Source organism: Moschus berezovskii, chromosome 17 (assembly GCF_049115385.1).
Source record: "Moschus berezovskii isolate FMDL1 chromosome 17, NW_MosBer_1.0, whole genome shotgun sequence".
NCBI classification, from domain to species: Eukaryota; Metazoa; Chordata; class Mammalia; order Artiodactyla; family Moschidae; genus Moschus; species Moschus berezovskii.
Genome location: NC_142476.1, coordinates 12,064,615 through 12,080,280, shown reverse-complemented (window position 1 = coordinate 12,080,280; position 15,666 = coordinate 12,064,615). Strand labels below are relative to the sequence as shown.

Below are 15,666 nucleotides of genomic sequence, written 5' to 3'. Positions count from 1 at the left end.
TAAGGCCTCCTCAGACAACCATTTTACCTTTTTGCATTTCTTCTTCTTGGGGACGGTTTTGATTACCACCTCCTGTATAATGTTACAAACCTCTGTCCATAGTTCTTCAGGCACTCTATCAGAGCTAGTCCCTTGAATCTATTTGTCACTTTTACTGTATAATCGTAAGGGATTTGATTTAGGTCATACCCGAATGGTCTAGTGGTTTATCCTACTTCAATTTAAGTCTGAATTTGGCAATAAGGAGTTCATGATCTGAGCCATAGTCAGCTCCTGGTCTTGTTTTTGCTGACTGTATAGACCTTTTCCATCTTTGGCTGCAAAGGATATAATCAATCTCATTTGTTATTGACCATCTGGTGATGTTCATGTGTAGAGTCATCTCTTATGTTTGTTCATTGCATGGGGAATAAATAATTATAGTTCACTTATCCAGCTTCCTGGAGGGGTTGGCCCTCACTGACTGTTTAGAGATTGTCACTTTTTTAAATTAAAATTTATGATCTTATGCGGATTGTGTGACACTTAACTTTATCTGTGTTTCATTTTTTGGTCCCGTCTAATGAGTTAATGTCTTCATATTAAAAGCATTTTTATGCAATAGCTAAGAAACTAAGTGGAGTTGAGTATGAAATAGTGTAAATAAAATTAAAATACCTTTAAACCTGGTGTGTCTACAAGTCAGGTTAGAAGAAGGTCACTAAGACCTGAGTGTTAGGAATTGCACTCAGAAGTTTTAAAATCCTCCTCTATCTTACAAGCAGGAAGGCAGGTGCCTCAGTGGAAGCTTCACCAAGGTTTGCTGAGTTGTCAGAAGCAATGCAAACTGCTCCAGAGACTGACAGGGTGTATGGGGCATGGCGGGGGGTGCAGCTTTGGGGGCACGTTTGTGTTGGGACGGGTGTGAGGGTAAAGCAGGAGCTGGGAGCTGCTGAGGCCTGCTCAGTGACGGCTGGCTCGCCCCTCTGGCTCTGCTCTGTCTGCTCTAACAACAACAGCAGAACTTTGGAAGCTTCTGGAAGCAGAGACATCCCCAGATCATGGTGGGGGTGCAGTCCAAGTGCCAGCAGACCTGTGAGAGACGAAGATGGGCACAAGCAGGATTATTTAAGCAGCTGAGCGGCCAATGGGTGGGTGAGGGTGCAGGGGGTCTGGGTCCCCAGGGAGAGCAGTGATGGGAGAGATGCCACCTCCTTCTGGCCTGCCTCCGGCTTGAGACAATTAGAAATGAAACAGCAGGAAGCTCTGTTCAGCAGAAAGTGGTAAAGTTGGGGATTGTAGGCTCGTTCTCCCTGGAGAACCCTCAAAATTAGGCAGCCCTCTCCTACCTACCTGTGTGGATCACAATAAACTCTGGAAAATTCTTAAAGAGATGGGAATACCAGACCACCTGACCTGCCTCCTGAGAAACCTATATGCAGGTCAGGAAGCAACAGTCAGAACTGGACATGGAACAACAGACTGGTTCCAAATAGGAAAAGGAGTACACCAAGGCTGTATATTGTCACCCTGCTTATTTAACTTATATGCAGAGTACATCATGAGGAACGCTGGGCTGGAAGAAGCACAAGCTGGAATCAAGACTGCCGGGAGAAATCTCAATAACCTCAGATATGCAGATGACACCACCCTTATGGCAGAAAGTGAAGAGGAACTAAAAAGCCTCTTGATGAAAGTGAAGAAGAAGAGTGAAAAAGTTGGCTTAAAGCTCAACATTCAGAAAACTAAGGTCATAGCATCTGGTCCTATCACTTCATGGGAAATAGATGGGGAAACAGTGTCAGACTATTTTGGGGGGCTCCAAAATCACTGCAGATGGTGATTTCAGCCATGAAATTAAAAGATGCTTACTCCTAGATAGCATTTTAAAAGCAGAGACATTACTTTGCCAACAAAGGTCCTTCTAGCCAAGGCTATGGTTTTTCCGGTAGTCATGTATGGATGTGAGAGTTGAATGGTGAAGAAAGCTGAGCACTGAAGAATTGATGCTTTTGAACTGTGGTGTTGGAGAAGACTCTTGAGAGTCCCTTGGACTGCAAGAAGATCCAACCAGTCCATCCTAAAGGAGATCAGTCCTGGGTAGTCATTGGAAGGACTGATGCTGAAGCTGAGGCTCCAATACTTTGGCCACCTCACGCAAAGAATTGACTCATTGGAAAAGACCCTGATGCTGGGAGGGATTGGGGGCAGGAGGAGAAGGGGACGACAGAGGATGAGATAGCTAGATGGCATCACCAACTCGATGGACATGGGTTTGGGTAGACTCCAGGAGTTGGTGATGGACAGGGAGGCCTGGCGTGCTGCGATTCATGGGGTCACAAAGAGTTGGACACAACTGAGCAACTGAATTGGACTCCTACCTTCATGGGTTCAAATGGTATTGTACAGAGACAGAGAAATTGCCCTGATGGCCTAGTTGAGCAGCAGTTCAGCGTCTAGGGTGACCACAGGCTCTTCTTTCAAAGGAGGAACAGTTGGAAAGCAAAGTATCTAGTAATGCGGGTGAGTGGTGGGCATCCCTCCCACCCTTCTCTCAGCTCCAGAGCCTGGGGAATGGGTGCCAGGGGTGCTGAGCTCCCAGTTAGGCTTGTAGCCAACACTAGTGGTCCTGATGGATTAATGCAGAGGCCGTGGCCAGGAACGTCACAGTTTTCATTTAACCAAACTGACTACAGCCTAGACTCTAAATAGTCTGGGAGGCAGGCCAGCTCCCTCTGCCCCTGGGTTCTGGGATCATTTAGGAGGAGCCCTGCCAGCAGGTGACACAGATTTTGACTAGAGTGGTAGGCAGTGAGGCGGCCCAGTCAGCTTGGCTGGGTTCTGTGCCAGGAGACTGCAGCCCTCTCTCTGGCCTGAGTCCTGCAGATGCGTCATCAGCTGGGGAGCAGGAAGGATGACCCGGGCCCTCCAGCGGGGCGGCAGGATGTAGGGTGCCGGCTGGGGTGGGCAGCCTGAAGGTGTCAACTCAGATGCTTCTCGTGCTCTGGATTCAGATTCCACTGCCCCTTGCCCTGTGCGTGGGGGTGACCTCTAGGCCTCGGGCAGGTGCAGCTTCAGTCTCATCAAGGACCCCGCAGGACCCCCATCCCCTTGAGGCAAGCTGGCTGCCACAGCCTCCATGAGTGATACGGAAATGCCCTGCTCCTCTCCCTGCCCCCCTCCCTCAAAGCTTTCTTTCTGCCCCCCTCGGTATTCCCCCTCACTCAGGAAGTGTTACTGAGAACTGAGCTCAGGTCAGGTGCATTCTGGCAGGAACCTCTCTGGTCATCTCTGGAAGAGGCAGATACTGCCGTCTGGTGATCAAGTGGACTCCAAGAGAGTTCGAGAAGATTCATATATTCCAGGAGGTCCAGGTGCGGAGCTGCTCCTCCAGGCCCTGGGAGGGAGAGCAGCACCTGGTGCTTCCTACCCCAGCCCTTCCATGCCTCCACTGACTGTCTGCAGCTACTTGGCCATAGGACCATTTTGGGGGCTGTTTGCTCCCTGCAAACCACCCAAACCCACCTCAGCTCTGAGGCCAGCCCGTGTGGAAAGCCCTGTCCTGTGATAATCGGCCCTCCTCTGCTCCGTCCCCCCCACCTCCCCGTGCTTCTGCCCACCCTGGCTGTTCTCTGACCCGCTCCAGACACCTCCCAAGGGTCCTCCTCTTCCTCACCAAAGCTCGAGGCTGAGAAACCCCTCCCTCCAGGTAACAACTGCAGGTGGAGGTGACCTTCCGAGGAGGAGGACGGCGAGGAGAGGGGCTCAGAGACCCCAATCGGCTACCAGGGCTCCTGTGGCCAGTGATGGCGCCTCGAGCTGCAGTGGGTTTGGGACGTTGAGCGGAGCTGGCACGAGACAGGCAGCCCCTCTTGGGTGAGGTCCGCGAGGCCCGGCTCCCGGTCCGACCCTTCCTGACCTTGAGCAGGAGTTCGGAGTGGGCTCTGAGAGCCCAGAGATGGTGCGCGTAGGGCACCCGGGTCTGCCCGGGGCAGGCCCCCTCCCGCCGCCCTTCCCGCCGCCCCGGGTTCCGCCCTCTCCCCGGACTCCGCCCCTTCCTGACAGGTTCCCACCTCCCGCCGGGCTCCGCCCCGCCCCGCCCTCCCGACCCCGCCCCCGCTTCCTCCCGCCCCTCCCCGGCCCAGCCCCACCTCCTCCCCGCACTGCAGCGTGCTCCGCGGGTCGCGCGCCTACCGGCCTCCTGCCCGTCTCCGCCCGGCCCCGCCCTCCTCCGGGCCCCGCCCTTGCCCCGCCCCTCCTCTAGGCTCCGCCCCCACACCCTCTCGCCCCTCCCCGGCCCTCGTCCCTGGCCCCGCACGGCAGCGTGCTCCGCGGGTGCGCACCTCCCTCGCCTCCTGCCCGTCTCCGCCCGGCCCCGCCCTCCTCCGGGCCCCGCCCTAACCCCTCCCGCCCTCCTCCTGGCCCTGCCCCTTTCCCCGCCCCTCGGGCTCCGCCCCCACTCCCTCCCGCCCCTCCCTGGCCCCGCCCCGCCGCCTCCCTGCACTGCAGCGCGCTCCGCGGGTCGCGCGCCTCCTCGCCGCGGCGCAGGCTGCAAGCTCAGCAAGTCTTGCGGCAAAGACACTCCGGCCGAGTTGGGGCCGGGGCGCCGCGGGACTCCCGGCCGAGCGGACGCCCCCTCGCCCGTCGCCGGCAGCCCGCCGGCCCTCACTTCGGGGACGCGGGTCCCTCCTGGCTGGCCACCCCGGTGAGTCGTACCGCCGCGGTGAGGGGCTGCTTCCGCCTCCTCAGAAGTTTCTGCTCCTCACTGAAGGGGTCCGCTCCCGGGAGCGGGCGGTCGCGGAGCTTTGAGGCCGAGGGGCCCGGGCGCCCGCACCGTCCTTTGGCGGAGTTTGCGCGCGTCCAGATGAGGCGTCTGGGGAGCCGGACCCGAGCGGCGGGAAGCCGCTGCTCTGCGGGTTTTGGGGGGAGGAGGGGGCAGCTCCCTCCCTGGGTCCCCCGCGACGAGCTGCGGAGCAGAGGGCCGAGCCGACTCCGCTGCGCCCCCGGGCTCTGCGCCCCCGACCCTGTTCCCGCGCCTCGGGTACGTCCCCACTCCCGTCTCGCCCGCCCCTGCGCGCCTGAGCGGTCTCCGGCCGAGGTTCTCCTTGCCCCCACCTCAAGCTTCGGGGACCCCCGACCCCGCCGTCGTGGGGGGAAGCAGGGAGGATCCTGAGCTCCAGGAGGTAGAGACCCTGGGTCGGGGAGACGGCGCGGATGCAAACCCCGGGGTGGTCTGCAGTCGACGGTCCGGAGGAGCTGGGGCAGGGATGCGAGGGGTTGCAGGCACCCCTCTCCTCTTCCAAATCTCATGACTCAGCAGACCTAGGACGTCCCGTCGCGCTGCAGCCCTCCCCCGCACCGGGCAGCACTCCCGCCACCGGGCAGCTCTCCCCCCACGGACAGCCCAGCCCGCCTTCCGGCCGGCCGGGCACCCAAGGCCAGGAAGCACAGGCAGCCCCTCCCTCTCTCTGGACCCCTGTCATTTACCCCACCTACGACTCTGTTCCTGCCCCAAATCTGGGCACAGAGTGGTTAATTTTCAACGCCAGAGACATGGCTTATCCCTTCTCCTGCCCTGTTTTCATCCCCACACTCCACAGGTGCAGCCAGGACACCCCCGGCCCATGGTGTGGGGTCACCAAAGCCTGGCCTCTCCCTCTGCAGCACGCCCCCTCCCCCGTCAAGGAGAGGAGAGCTGCTTTCCCCGGTGGCGGCAGAGACACAGGAGTGCAAGGACAAGGAGGCGCTGACCCAGGAGGGGGCACTGCAGTGAGGAGAGAGGGCTCCCCGCCTGGAGGGGGTGGGCTGGGGGACAGGAGGACCTTAGGATCTGGGGACACCCAGAGAGAGGAAGGTGAGCTAGGGTCTGACGGGGAGCTGGAGGGCACCCTCCCCGGCCCCGCTGCCCCCCTGAGGGGAGGCTCCATGTGTAACAGCATGTCCTCAGTCCTTGGAACCGGCCCCCGGGAACCTGGGCACTTCATCAGAGGGTGTGACCGTTAAGAGCAGGGCACCCTTAACCCTCCCAAGTCATCTCCCCCTGCTTAGGGCCACGTCCGACCTCCAGGCTGCATCTTTGTTACCCCTAGAGAAGCCAGAGGGAAGAGCCATGCCCAGGGCCCCTAAGGCTCAGCCTGGGGGCCAGTGGGAGGGGCAGGGCAGCTCTGGTGCAGTGGGACGTGCCTGGTTTCCTGGTGGGCCACGGCCTGGCAGGCCCTGCAAGCTGCAGCATGGGTCTGGGTTCCCAGGTGAGCCAGGGGTCCTAGCCAGGCACACGGCAGCCGCCCAGGGAGCTCAGCCCGGGCCTCTGCTCTGCACGACCCTGGGGAGTGACCAGAGCTGCGGGGGCCTCTCCCTGGGCTCCTCTCCTCAGGGACCAGCCTCTGCCAAGCTGGCTCTCAGGCAGATGCCCCAGGGGGACTTAGCTTTTTCTGGGCACCTCTTGGGCTTAAGGTTCGCAAGCTCCCCTTCTCCAAGGAGCCGGGAGCTTCTGGAAAACTGAAGAGGGGAAGAGATAAGTGCTCCATGTCTAGCCGCACGTGGACCTGGCCCCCGTCCCCGGGAGGAGGAGCCTGACTACTCTGCTGAGAGTTTCGTCCAGCAGTCCAGGGCTTTTTTTAAGGCAACAGCTTTTAGGTTGGGGGGCGGATTATGCAAATACAACTTTCAGTGTCTCAGCTTCGGGGCCTGCTTCCCACACACAGATCAGGACCAGGAAAGAGGAAGGTGCTGGTGTTTCCCCACAGAAGAGCTTGCGGCTGGCTTCGTCTCCTGACTGCTGCTGGCTTTATCCCCGGGCACAGCGCGTTCTTGTTGTGCACCTGCAGGGGCAGGGAGGCCCTTTCTGGAGCTGGGCCAGCCTCTCTGACCTTACACTGTGGCCTTCCGCCCTCAGGCGGCTTCAGGCAGATGCCACAGGACTGTCTCTGGTGCAGCACAGACCTGCAGAAGCCCCTTCCCTGTCCTCTCCATGCTGGTACTCCCCACCCCAGGCAAGTCTGACCTCTCGTGTACCTTCAGTCTCTTCCGGCTCTGACGTCTCTCAGCTGGGACCCCTCAGAGAGCAGGCAGAGGGAGTTGGGGGGGATGGTTAGGATGGTGGGAAGGAGGCTGGGGCTCTGGGGCTGGGAGAGTGGCTCGTCAACCCCTCCCAGGCAGAGCACCCCCTCCCCGGGCAGAATGTCCTCGTGGGTGGTCGAAGGCTGTGGCAAAGGAGGAACTGTTTCACCTAGCGTTGCAGCTGGGTCGTTGGCCTGGGTGGTTGGACAGTCCCGACGTCAGGTCCAGCTGCAGCGGGCTTGCTTTTCATGAGCCAGACAACTCAGGGGTCAGGGTGATGTGGATATTCTTTCCGAGCCAAAATGGCAGCCACAGGGAACAGTCGTGGGTGTTTACTCGGTATGGGGGGGTTAATGTAGGAGGCAGGCGTGCATGCACGCCACGTTACTACAGTCATATTTGACTCTTTGTGACCCCATGGACTTGCAGCCTGCCAGGCTCCTCTGTCCATGGGATTCTCCAGGCAAGAATCCTGGAGAGGTTGGCCACGTCCTCCCCCAGGGGATCCTCCCGACCCGGGGATGGAGCCCGAGTCTCTTACGCGTCCTGCATTGTCAGGCAGGGTCTTTACCATTAGCGCCACCTGGGAAGCGCAGAGGCTGGGAGCCCTGCAGGCCTGGGTTCAAATCCCCAGGACACGAATTACAGAGTATGACTTCATTAATGCAGCCAGTGCTCATTGGCGGCTCTGTCCGCTCACTGTGGACACTGGTTTGGACCGAACAGCATGCAGCCCCCGGCCAGTTTGGACTCTGTGTTCTGGGGGCCAAGGCAGGCTACTCAGCCGCCCTGAGCAGCAGTTTCTGTGTCATTCCGCCTTTAGTTTTTGAGAGTCTGTTGTGTGCTTGGCGCCGGCAACGAAACAGACCTGGTTACTGCTTTCATGGCCCTTACAGTCCAGTGAGTAACTCAGTTAGACAGATAATTACATAGATGATTAACCACAACCATGACAGGTGTTAGGCGAGCACACAGGTTGCTTGGAGAGCATATAATGGGGTGACCTGACCTGCTCTGGTGGGTCTCATATGTAAAACAGAGCTGAGGACACTTGGCCACAGGGTAAGCTCTCAGTAAATGGTGACTGTTAACACGTCCCACCGGACAGACAGAATTCTGAACCCCCTACATGAACCATCATCGCACAGGCACCCAGCTGACGCTGCTTCTCCACCGGTCGGGGAGCTGGGGTCCAGGCCTGCGTCCCCCGAGCAGGAAGCCCGTGGGCTCCTTGTGGGAGAGTCCCGTCACAGGGGTCGGTCTGAGGCACTCGCACCGACCGTGGGGACTCAGTCAAACTCTGCTCTCAGTCTCCCCGCCTGCTGAATGGGGATAAAGCTCACGTGGGTGACACCGGCTCTGGGGAGGGTTAACGAGCTCATTCCTGTAGTGCGTTTGAACAGTGCGGAGCGTGGCGAATGCCAGCTCAGCGCCTTGTCATTATCAAGTTGCTTCTGCACACAGACCAGACTCTTTCTGGCTTCCCCAACTAAGGGGAGCCCTTCCCCCACCCTCACCCCCAGCCTTTTTTTTTTTCAAAACTCAAGAGAAGTACGGGTGGCTGTCACTTCCTCGGAGGCCATTCCAGCATCTCACCCCTCTGGCTTTCAGCCTTCCCAGTCGTGTCTCACCAGAACTTAGTTTCTGGGAAGGGTTTGTCCCAGAATCCTACATTTTCACCCCTGCACTGATGGTTCAGGGGGTGGCCAGAGTGATGGGTAAATTTGGATCCTTGGCCAGTGACTGTGAGTCTGGACTGCTGGGGGGAGCCCCTGGCCACCAGCCCCTCCTCTGAAGATGTCTGAGCTTCAGCCAGGTGTCCAAAGTTACCCACCAAGAAGGACCCCCAAATGCAAGGGTCACAGAGGGGTCCCAAGAGCTCCCTCCTTGGAGCTCCTCCACTGTTGCCCACCTGTCTGGCCCAGAGACCATCTGACCAGACACCAGGCAGGGGCCAGCCCTGACCGCTTTGGGAAGAGGGGCAGCATTGCTGGGGCCAGTATAATGGCCACCGAACCTCAGGGGTTTAGTGTCACCAGGCAGCCCCAGACTGGGGGTCCGGCTGTGATTGTAAAGTCAGGACAGGTCTTCTCTGGCTGCTGGCCGGGCCTCGGAGTTCAGCGTTCTCAGCGAGGGACATGGAGCCGGGGGCCCACCTGCTGCTTCAGGTTCCCCATCCCTGAGTCCATCCCCATGGTGAACAGCCTTCAGCTCCGTCCCTGTGGTCCTCAGGGAAGCCGTCGCAGCCTTTGCTGCCCCATATCACAGTGAGAGGACAGACACCTGGACAAGTTCCATGACCCGCTGAGGGTCTCAGAGCGCCTCCTTGGGGTGGAGGGCGGCTCTGGGCGCTCCCAGCCGTCGCAGCTGAGCGCTCAGAACTGTCCTCCCGTCAGCCCCACCCCACCTTCCCGCCCCTCCACCTGCGCGGGTCCTCAGGGAGGAGAAGAAGGAAATCAGGCATCAGACGCCTGATGGAATTGCTGGAGTTGAGTGGGCCTCCTCCCCTGCTGCGGGGATTTCGTGGGACCGGCTGTGGGGCTTTGGCGGCCTCAGGAGCGCCCGAGCTGAAGGGGTGGCGGGGGAGCTGTGGTGGGCGCATCTGAGGGGTGCTGGGGGCCCGGCCTCAGCAGCTTTACCTGACGGCCTTGGCACCAGAAGCCTTCCCAAGGTCGTGACTGGGTAATTACAGGCTTCCTCTGACAGCCAGGACACAGGTCTGAGCACACCTGTGTGTGTGTGTATACACGTGTGTGCATGCACGCCTGGTGCGTGTGCATACTGGGGGCTCTGGGGATTGAGAGGGAGCTGGGGTCTGGTTGGTGTCTGACTGCCCCTCCGTCCAGGTCTGAGAAGCCGGGATACTCATGGGACTCACAGCCCCGCTCCCAGGCTGGCTGGGCGGGGGCGGCTGGACCCCCCCACCGGTCCCACCATGCTCCTTCCTTCGGGTCTCAGTGTGGACGGACTGAAAGGGCCCAACGGTTCTGGGAGGCTGGGCCTCACCACGCCCTCTCTGCTGGGGGCACCCACAGGGTGGAGGTGGGGGTGGTGCTGGGCCCCCGAGATGTTCCCTGCCCAGGACAGCTGCCTACCAGAACCAGGTTTCCTCAGGGTGGGCAGCCCTCCGTTCCCTCTGCAAGAAGCCAGGAAGCCTGAGCCCCTCTCCCGGCCCTCTGGGACCAAGGTAGGACTTGCAGCTGAGGGGGCAGCTCCCCTCAGGCGTTTGTGGGGAGGGCACGTCTGCCTGGGATGGGGCACCCTCAGGCCACGGAGAGCCCTAGCAGGGCTTCCAGAACTGGGCTGATGCAGTGACCCCGGGGAGTCAGCAATTAGGGAATATTATAATTAGTGTGTAATTCTTCCATTCCATGCGTTTGTATGGAGTGTAGCGGCTGCAACTGTGAGCCTGGCCCTAGGGAGACGGGAATACAGAAATGAACCCGGCGGGGGGCGGGGAGGCACTCAGCCTTCCCGCCCCCCGCAGGCTGTGCATGAGGCCCAGCAGCCCGCAGCTCTCCTAGGCGTCCTGCTTGCCTTGGCGCAGGTGGGCATGGGGCAGGCTGCCCAGTGGTCAGCTGCAGAGGGAGGACAGAGTCATAGCCTAGGGTCGCAGGGAGGGAAGGTGTGAGCAGGTGGCCCCTCTCCACGACTCTGCTCTGAACTGTTGGCCGCGGGTCGCGTGCCCCCTCCCTTTGGAAGCTGACAGAGGGAGCCACTTTCCTGCTGCTGCAGAGAGGAAGCCCTCTGTGAGCTTTATGACCCCCTGGGTCTGAGAAGCAGAGCCAGTGCATGGTCCTCCTCCATCTCCCGAGGCTGCCTGGCTCCCCTCAGCATCAGCCGTGCCCCCCAACCCAGCCCGTCTGAGGCCGGGGGCCGGGCCTGTGGGTTCCCTCTTCCCACCTGGAGGTTTGGGTCCTGCCTGAGGGATGAGGGGCTGGGGGCTGACAACCAGCCTCCCGCCGGGAGCCCAGGAAGGTGCAGGCACAAGCCTGCTCTCCCAGTTTGATTCTCCCCCGGGGAGGAAAGGCACCACTTTAATGAGGCCGCCCTGGATCTGAATCAGGCCTGGCCTTGCAGGAGGCGGAGGGGAGGCACAGTGGGAAGCTGGATTTGCTCACTGACGCTGGGCACTGGGCCGCTGGGGGCAGGGGGGCAGGGCAGCCGCTCGCCCCAGGTCTGAGCTTCCCGGGGAGACCCCGCCCGGGGAGCACAGGCCTTGAGGGCAGCCAGTCCTCACTCCTGCAGAGCCCGGGAGGCACCCCGGCTTCCCCTGGGGTGTGGACGGTGAGCATAGGGAGGGTCGAGAAGGGCCCCCCGAGTCTGTGCCCACGGTTGTGTGTCCTGAGGGTGAGAGCTCGTGTGCGGCTGGAGTGGACGGCCCACGTGGGGACCAGGCTCTCATTGCGAAGTGGAGACTGACAGGCGGGGTATGGCCTGGGGCACCAGTCCATGAGCTCCTGGGACAGCAATTCTCAGCATGGTGCACTGACCCAGGGGGCACCGGGGCTGAGATGCAGAGTCAGTGCTCTAGCCCCAGCGGTGGTGGAGCCTGGCCCGGCCCTCCTGCGAGGCTGAGGGCCCGCTTCCTCTCCCTGCGCCATGAGCCAGGTGCGGGCGGGCCCGTGATGGGTCCTGCGTCTGCACAGCTGCGGCTGCGACTCAGTGCCCTGGGCTCCAAGGTGGGAGGACGGGAAGTCTCACCTTCTGTTCCGTGGCTTTCGCGGCTCTGGCTCTGAGAGGCTGCGGTCAGATCACCCCGGGAGGGTGAGTGGAGCGTGGGGCCAGGAGGCCTGGAGCCTCTGGAAGGGCAGCCTCCGGGTGAGAGTGAGCGCTGGACTGGAGGCCCCACGTCTGCTCCTTGCGGTCACGCGCGGTAAGGGACCACCCTGGCACGTGGCAGCTTCCTGGTCAGCCGTCCTGGGCTGCCCACCAAAGCCCAGGAGTAGGGGAAGATCAAGACAGGGAAAGACAACCCCTCCCATGAGAGGGGTCAGCGGAGCAGTGTGTCCCTTGCTGGGGGTGGGTGTTCAGACCTGGATGTGCTCCATGGGGTTTTCCAGCTGCGGCAGGAATTCTTCGTTCTCCCAGCTCCCCGTTCAGCTCATCCTCCCCATGCCCCCGAGGTGACTGGAGATGGCCCTGGGCTGGACTAGTGGGCAGAGAACTCAGCAGTGATTGGAGCCTCTCTAGGGCCGCTTGGGACCCCAAGGGCTCAAGTTCTGTGGCCCTGAGCTCTGGCCTTAAAAAAATCCGTGGTGCCCCTCTCAGCCCACGCGGCCTGGCTCCCCTTTCAGAGAGCATCTCCCTCTTGTCTGGGTTTGGGACACCTCCAGGCGTGTGACTCAGAATGGGGAAGATCCACAACACCACAGACTCGCGCGTCACTCCTGCCGCAGTGTGGGCCGCCTGCCCGTGGGCCCTGGTCCCTCTCGCTCTCGTTCCTTGGAAATCGAGAATGAACTTGACCCTGAGGCTGTACCTTCAGGCCGCAGCTCCTCCTGGAGTTGATCCGGGGCTGCGGGGCTGAGGCAGGGGCTGGCGGGAGGCGGTGAGACGGTGCGTCTGGGTCAGGACCTGGGCCCTGCCCTGGTGACACGTGCTTGGGGAAGGCCAGGGGGAAAGGCACATGAAAGCATGTGGACTCATTCAGTCCTTTCAGCCGCAGGCTGGGCTCGCCTGGAGCAGGGGCCTCTCAAAGCAGCACTCAGCCTCAAGAATCCCTTCTGTGTCCCAGGCCTCTGTGGAGGGAGCGTCCTGATGCTGCCTGTTCTCTATCCTCAGTGTCAGAGGAGAGGCAGGCCCCGGCCTGCAGCCCCGCACCTGTGTGCCCTCAGCCAGCCCCCAGGCCTGCACTCACTCACTCACTCCCACAGGAGTGTCCGCGGGCAGGCACCCTGCCAGGACTGCGTGAGCCGGCCCTGCCCTCAGGACCCTTACGGTCTCAGGGAACTGGGCAGTAAACAAAAGAGGGTCCCTTCATTACAATCACGGTAACTGGTGTGGAGTAAAAGCTGCCCAGTGTCCCAAGGGTTTACGATGGGGTGCCCAGTGCGTGGGGGTCGTGGGGGCCCACCCAGACCCACGGGCTGTGGAGGGGCCTTCTCCCGGGACAGGGGTCCTGCGGGCACCTGTGTGCTATCCTCCTCCTGTGCAGCAGTGTGCGGCCTGCAGGGCGGGGGGTGGGGGGCGGGCTCTGGTGCTAGAGGGACTGGGCATCATCTCTGCCCACGGTTCCCAGGTGGCTTCCAGCTTCCCTCTTTGTCAGTGCTTCTGCCTCTGTCAAATGAGGAGGCTGGGCAAGGAAATCCCGCTGGCCCTTCTCTGAGCCCCAGGAAAGTGTCGTGGTTTGCAGAGGCCAGAGTGCCTTTTGTCCCCTGAGGCTGGGACAGGGATTTGGGACCAGGACGACTCTGTGACCCTTGCTGCAGAGAGCAGGGGATGGAGGCCAGGCTGAGCGCCTGGGGCCTCCCAGGTGGCCGGTGTCAGGGGTGGAGATGGACAGGGGCAGCCCGCGGGACTCAGGGTGGGCATCAGGCAGCACTTTCCTGCCTGCCACGCTGAGACATCAGGCAGGTGATCAGACGGGGGAAGTGAGGGCGTCGGACAGACACTCCAGAAAAGCAGAGAAAGAGCCTTTCAGGGAGAGTGTTTGTGCGGAGGCGGCGTGGTGGATGACCTTCCAAGGTCTCCCCCTCAGACAAGTCTGTGGCTCCCTCTTCGCCTTGCCACTGATGTCAGCGCCGTCTGGATGTCTCTTGGAAATGAGTTTTTGGGCATAAACTGTCCCCAGTTCACGTCCCTTGATGACACATGTGGCTAACTGAGTTGTCACACTCCATCACATCGAGCCCAATTACACCTTTGCTCTCTTGTCCTACTGTAATAGAAATATGGCTTCTGAGAAGTGTATTAGTTGCCGGTGGTGTGATTGCTGGGGAGGCTGGGCTTGGGGGTGAAGGGAGGCCAGGGTATTTCATGCTTCAGACCCAGAAATGAGGGCGGGAGACAGACTCCTTGGGGAATCCTGGGACAGTGCTGTCCCTGGAAACAGGGCCAATCAAATGCCCTCTCCAGGGACCTTTGTGTCCTTGGGCTTTTTTGTCATGACCCATGGCCACAGGTTCTCCGTGTGTATGTGGGTGGGTGGGCGGTCTGGTGGACCCCCACCCCACTTCCATGAGGGAGACTCTCCATGTCTTTAAAAATGATTCACGAGGTCCGAGGATTGACCTGACAAGTGAAGTATTTAAAGTGGATGCAGAGGGCGTTTCTGAAGAGAAATGTGGTTGGACATTGTGACAGAAGACCGAGCAGGTGGTGGGACTGCCTGCCAAGAGGAGGGGCTGGGCCGGGGTAGGTCTGGAAAGGGTAGGCTGAGCAGCGGGACTGCCGTGGGCCCAGGGCCTCTGCGGGTGTGGGGGTGGCCGTGTGGGGGGAGCCACGGTCAGGCGGGTCACTGCGCTCAGTGACGGGGAGGACGCTGCAGGGTGGAGGGGCTCAGCAGGGCGATCGGGGCCAGGTGTGGTCGCACGGTCTCAGGTAAGGGAGCGTGTGTGGGAGTCAAGGCTGCAGGAAGACATGCAAGTGCCCCTCCACCCGTTCTGCTCGTGTAAACCCAGGAGGTTGACGGCTCCTGCTGAAGGAGCTCTCTTTTGGGTGTGGTCCATTCACAATTGCAGAATGTTTGCCCTGCAAAAGCCACCATCACTCCACCCCTAGGCTAGAAGGGAATCGAGAGCCAGGTCCCCGAGGAGTATGGCTTCTCGGTCTTTCAGCAGGGACTCCAGTCTGGGGCTCAGGATAGACTCAGCCCCCTCTTTCCAACACAACCTTGATATTTTTCTAAATGTTCCCAGTGAATCTCAGGGTTCATGCTAGAAGCACGTAAACCTAATCTGAAGTTACTTTGCCACTAACAGAGGACAGATGCTCTGTGTGTAATGTTTTGACCCCTTCCCCACTGGACTTCAAGGACCCATAGGAGGGTTATAGTCTTTGGACCCTCGGTTCTGGACTTTGGACGTATGACCTTGAAAGATCCTGACACCTGATCTCCAGCCTCTTGACAGGACCCTTCCGCATCCCCCAACATCCTTGAAATGTCCTCCTGTTACCCACGTAGGCTCCACATTTCCCATGTGAATTCCTTCCTCCTGAGGCTTACCGGGTTGGTCCTGTTTTCTCGCTTTTAGCTTCTCTGAAAGGATCTCGGCCTCTCAGGTCAGGTGGCCATGCCCAGTGTAGGTGATGAGCAGGTTGGGAGGGTTCACTTCCCCATCTCCGTGCTCCAGAACATCTTCCTGTTTATTTGTTGTTGTTTTAAATTTATTTATTTTTAATTGGAGGATAATTCTGTTCTGTTCTGTTCAGTCGCTCAGTCGTGTCCGACTCTTTGCGACCCCGTGGACTGTAGCCTACCAGGCTTCTCCATCCATGGGATTCTCCAGGCACGAATACTGGGGTGGGTTACCATTTCCTTCTCCAAGGATAATTGCTTTACCAATATTGTGTTGGTTTTTGCCGTGTATCAGCGTGAATCACCCATAGGTATAATGTCCCCTCCCTCGTGAACCTCCCCCCCCTTTTTAAAAACATTATTTATTTTTAATTGGAGGATAATGATAG

The 15,666-nt window shown here is 59.8% G+C and overlaps 1 protein-coding gene across 2 annotated transcripts in view; it reads left to right on the top strand.

Annotated features, from left to right (window-relative positions):
* Positions 1-4,510: 4,510 nt before the first annotated feature.
* The window catches only part of SYT2 (synaptotagmin 2), a 74,041-nt gene continuing 62,885 nt past the window's right edge, over positions 4,511-15,666 (top strand). For both annotated transcript variants that reach the window (XM_088845195.1, XM_055418912.2), the window contains exon 1: positions 4,511-4,684. The gene's annotated coding sequence lies outside the window, so the exon portion shown is untranslated. The remainder of the gene's footprint in view (positions 4,685-15,666) is intronic.